This window comes from Ictidomys tridecemlineatus, chromosome 6 (genome assembly GCF_052094955.1).
Source record: "Ictidomys tridecemlineatus isolate mIctTri1 chromosome 6, mIctTri1.hap1, whole genome shotgun sequence".
Classification (NCBI taxonomy): Eukaryota; Metazoa; Chordata; class Mammalia; order Rodentia; family Sciuridae; genus Ictidomys; species Ictidomys tridecemlineatus.
In genome coordinates this window covers 105048314-105053551 of record NC_135482.1, presented here as the reverse complement: position 1 = coordinate 105053551, position 5238 = coordinate 105048314, and the positions used below count along the sequence as shown (strand labels likewise).

General features: G+C 39.9%; 1 long non-coding RNA gene across 1 annotated transcript; it reads right to left on the bottom strand.

The window, feature by feature from the left end:
* Positions 1–552: 552 nt before the first annotated feature.
* LOC144378396 (uncharacterized) lies at positions 553–2308 on the bottom strand. Its single transcript, XR_013440050.1, has 3 exons — positions 2157–2308; positions 1370–1475; positions 553–899 (listed from the first exon to the last, which is right to left on the bottom strand). It is a non-coding gene; the product is annotated as an uncharacterized LOC144378396 (long non-coding RNA).
* Between the last annotated feature and the right edge of the window lie 2930 nt (positions 2309–5238).

The following is a 5238-nucleotide window of genomic DNA, read 5'->3' as shown; positions in this document are numbered from 1 at the left end:
GTTATTTTCAGAGGGGTGTGTGTAAGTGCATGTGGGGTGCTATTTATAGACAGAAGGTTGTATGTAAACTCTGACAGCCCCGTGGCTGCTCTCAGGGGTGTGCTGCCCAGCTCCAGCTGCAGTGGTCTGTCGTTTGCTCATCCTCACAGGGAAGAAAATGAGAGAAAGAAAGGACAAGTAATGTTTTCCTTCTCTCACACGCATGTGTTGCTAGCTCTGTGCATTCTCCCAATTTTATCACTTTTCTTCTTCACCCTGGATGCCCAATTCACTTATGTGTGTTCTCTAGGGCTCAGGTGGGACATCTTCTGCTTGAGGGCCCTTCTTCAGGATCCTCATGACCACACCCACACTGAGTTCCCTCTCACTCCTTCCATGCACCAGACACTGCTTTTCTACTCCTATTACTAATCATTAGCTCTTTGAGGGTTAAGGTTGGGACTCATGTTTGTGAGCTAATTAAGCACACAGCAGGTGCTCAGATATAGTTTGTTCACTCAATTAATCATAGACCCAAAATAAGTATGAATTTGGATTACAGCAGAAAAGGACTCTGTTGGACACGGGGAGATTTTCTTTTTAATAATAAAAGATGTGCCAGGAGACCAAGCCTCACCTGACTTCTTGCTCACAGGCAGCTGCATAGCAGTACTACCTCTGAAGTCCCGTCTTTCTCTCTCTAGATGTTTTTGCCCATCTTTTAGGGAAGGTCTCTATGATTATTAGATGATGAATTTCATCTGTACTTCCTCTGTTTCCAGGTGATTCCATCTAGGGTATCATTCTTCAGTTATTCCCAGAGCACAGAATTTTTGAGATCTTCTTTTGCTTGTCTTCCAGAAGGGGGCAGCATCTCTCTGATGTTTCTTTCCCATGGCTGCAAAATCCTTTCCAGCAATCTTTAAAAAGAAATAGTAGATCCAGAGGTCTGCTCTATTCACAGGGGAAAGGAACTGGGAGAAAGATAATCAGCATTCTGGAGAATGAGTATCTGCAGAACATCATTTGCCCACAGTGGCCTGAAAACCTGGTCCCATTGGAAGGTAGAGGATCAGGTGCTCAATGTTTGGGAATCTAGCAGAGTTTTTGTGCCCTAAAGTCTCGAGAGGTGCTAGACAAGAATCAAGGCTTACAGAAAAAGGTCTGTTTGGGTGGAAACTTTTGCTATGCCCTTCCCTCATCTGTTTGGGCACCTGGACAGGACACAGTGACATCTGAGGCAGAACTCTAAGGACAGATGACTTGCTTGGTCAGCTAGTTAGAGTTAGGATCATTACTGAGGTTTTCCTGTGCCTGACACATTTAGGACTACCAAGGTCACAATTTCATCCCACCAACATCTAATCCCACAATCAGTACCGGTTCTCACCAGTTAGTGATTTTGTAGGTCCTCCCTCCATTGACTGGGCATCAGTCACTCAAACAGCCAGAAGGGCAGATGAGAAGTTCTCCTGGGGGGACAGTTGCCTGGTGCTCTGGGTCAGGTAGAAAGTGACCAGGGAGAAGAGTGGACAAAACATCAGAGGTTAGTTCCTGGTACAATATTTCTGAACTTCTTTCCTCCTCTAACTCTATCCACACTGAATGTCTTTAATGCTTAGTGAAACAAATTTATAGCAAGAAACAAAGAAAAACAGGAAGACTTTGTGCAGAGTTGTATATGATTGTGTGAGAGTGGGTTTAGTCATGGGACTAAAAGACGCTGAAGAGGGAAGAGTATCTAGTTGGGATGTGCTTGGGTTGTTTGGGAGCAGGGGGAGGGGTGGAGGTATAAGTGGGTAGAATTGTCCCAAGTGACTAAAGTGCCCCACTTGGTGATACCCCCAATACTAATCCAGATTCCTCAACTCTGTTCTTGCTCCCAGGAAAATGGAGGATAATTTAAGAAACTATTATACTAAGTGCAGGAAAGGGCACTTTCACTTGGTCAAACCTTGACCTAAGTTCAGCATTAGGCTAGGGTCACCACAAACTTCACCTCTGTGGCACATTTGTAGTGGGTGTCTAGCTAGTGGGCAATATTCATTTCCTTCTCTTCTTTTTCTGGGCAACTTTGGGCAGGAGACCTGGGTATATGCTGGGAAGTGATTAGAATTTCTTTCAAGCCTCAAAAGGCTAGCCCAGTGCTCCCAGATTGCATTTTGATATCCACTTACCTTCTATTGCTCTTCCGATCAGCATTCACTCTTCATTTCCTGATCTCTGTGGTTTGTCAGCTCCTTAACATTGCTTCAGCCTAGCTGGCGTGTGTGAGGGTGAATTATGAGAGTTAAAAGCCTCTAAACCTCTGGCATGCTGGAACAGTTCCCTGAATGTGGGTCTGTTACGAACTGCTGTCATCGCAACTTATATCAAAAACATCTCTTGCCCCCAGGACATGACTGTGTTTTGAAAGCATTTCTGTCTTACGTTGCTTGTGCATATATTTGGGAGAGAACTTTTTCCATTTCTGTCGAGTTTTTAGAGAGGGATTTTAGCAATTCCTTGGCATGCATGATCATCATCAGCTCCCCAGTGTGGCTATGAAAATGAATGCAGAGCCCTTGTGGTATGAACCTTAGTGTCAGTTCTATTGCCAATCTGCTGTTACCTTGGATAAGTCACTGCCCTTCTTGAAGACCTAATATCACCAGCTTCCTATTATACCTCTGGAAACAGAAAGAGAATTTATTTTCCCCTGCCAGGAAGCTGAGAAGTTTTCACATTGAAAGTGCAAACTCAATAAAGTTAACACCAGGGAAGCAAGGGGCATAAATAGAGGTTGGTGAGTCAACAGAAAAGTGTTGCCATATTGGATGTACATTTGCCCATGCTTAAATCTTCATCTGAGAAAGCGGTGAAATGTTGAAAAACATTTTAAATCTGCAAAGATGGGAAATGAGATAATAGAAACTTTGGAGCAGGATATATCACTACTGTCCCTCAAGGTGAACATGACTTTTCTTAGTCATGCTCTCCAGAATCTGCTGTGGGCCTCAGCTTGGCAACAGGGTCCCTTGCTGACTCTGGTACCCAATAGGGACTCTGTAAATATTTGGAAAGTGACTGAATAAGTGATTGTCTCTGGTTTGGGCTGGTGCCATTGACAGGGCATCCAAAGTACAGGGAAGGGAGAAGTTTGGGCAAGAGGGACATTATTGCTGTTGATGGTGAGAGTGGCATTTAATAAGAGCTCAGGTATTTGGAAAGCCCCAATCTTGAAGTAATACCTCAGCCCGTTATGAAGTGCCTACCTCATTGGTGCAGAGGAGACAAGGACCCCCAGGAGGCAATTAAAATGGATGGAAAGGGCCTACTTTTTGCAGGATGATCCTGAAGAGACCCAAGGCTCATGTTCAACAGATAGCCCATAAAATGAGCCAAGGAAATTTCTGCTTCTGCTTCTGTCTTCTATTGGCCACTCCTGGGCTATACTTCTGTTTTTTGATTTCCTTCGAAATAGATCTGTGTTCAATTTTTAAAAATTGAAATGTAGCAAAATCATCTTTTGTCGGGTATCAGCTTTATGAATTTTAACATATATAGAATCATGTCATCATTGCTAAAATCATAATATAGCAGAGTTTCATAATCTCCAAGAAGTCCCTCATACCACCCTGTCCTAGACACACTGTCTCTATATCCCTAACCTCTGGCAAATACTGATCTTCTCTCTATCACTGTAGTTTTAGCTCTTGGAGGACATCATATAAATGAAATCATACAGTGTGCAGCCTTTTGAAACTAGCTTCTTTCACTCAGCATAATGCTTTTGAGATTCATCCACGTTGTTGTGGGTACTGATAGTTCATCATTTTATTATCATTATTATTGCTGAGTAGCATTCCATATTACGGATTAACCAGAGTTTAGCCATTCCTCTGATGAAGGACTTGTGGGGTTGTTTCCAGCTTTTGGTGATCATGAATGGAGCCATTGTAAATATTCATGTACAGGTTTTCATGCAAATATAAGATTTTAATTTCTCTCTGCTGAATACCTAAGAGAGGGATTGTAAAGTTGTACACTAAGTATATGTTTAGCTTTATAATAAACTGCCAAAATGTTTTCCAAAGTGGTTGTGACATTTCGTGTTCCAAGCAGCAGAGCACGAGTTCTAGTTGCTTCACAGCCACTCCAGTACTTGTTATTTGTCAGTATTTTCTATTGAGTCACTCTAAAAGATGAGTAATGATCTCTCGTGGTGTTTTTAATTTGAATTTCCCTGAATGGATAATGATGTTGAACATCTTTTCATGTGCCTGATGGTTATCACTTTGCATGTGAAGTAACAACACTGTTCAAAACTTTTGCTCATTTTTACTTGTTTTATTATTGGGTTTTTTTTTTTTTTGAGTTCTATATATCTTCTGGATACAAGTCCTTCATCGTATATATTTTCCACAGGTGTTTTTCCCCAATTTGTCTTTTCATTCTTTTAACAGAGGCTTTTAAAGAGCAGAAGTACTTAATTGTGATGAATCCAATTGTTCAATGTTTTCTATTAGGAATCTTGCTTTTGATGTTTACTTACGAAATTCATGCCTCACCCAAAATTACAAATATTTACTCTTACACTTTCTTCTAGAATTTTTATAGTTTTAAAGTTTTATTTTTATGCCTATAATCCACTTTGAGTTGATTCTTGTATGTGGTGTGAGGTATGGATCAAAATCCATTTTGCCTGTATATGTGTATCCAATTGTTTCAGCACCTCTTATTAAAAATGCTATTTTTTCTCATTGAATAGACTTTGTACTGTGGTCAAAGATCAATGGGTTGTATTCGTATGGTTCTATTTCTAAACATTTATTATGTTTCATTGATCTGTATATGTACCTTTACAATAAAGACCTCATTGGGTTGATTACTAATAATTCCACACTCTCTTGTAATCAGAGTAAGTCCTCCCACTTAGTTCTTTGGTAAAGTGTTTTGGTTTTGATTTTTTAAAAATTTCTATATGAATTTTACAATTAAAAATAGCTTACTGATATTTTTAACTGGGATTGCCATCTTTGGTCTGTGAATTTATTTTTACATTTATTGAAGTCTTTGCTTTCTTTCATCTGCATTTTGAGAAATGCAGATCTATACATGTTTTATCAGCTTTATACTTAAATATTTCATTGTTAGAGCTTCATACAAATTATTATGTTTATTTTTGTTAAATTTATTTCTTTTAAGTTTCAAGTTCCAGTTGTTCATTGCTGGTATCTACAAACGTGATTGATTTTTATGTCTTGCTTTTGTGTCTGT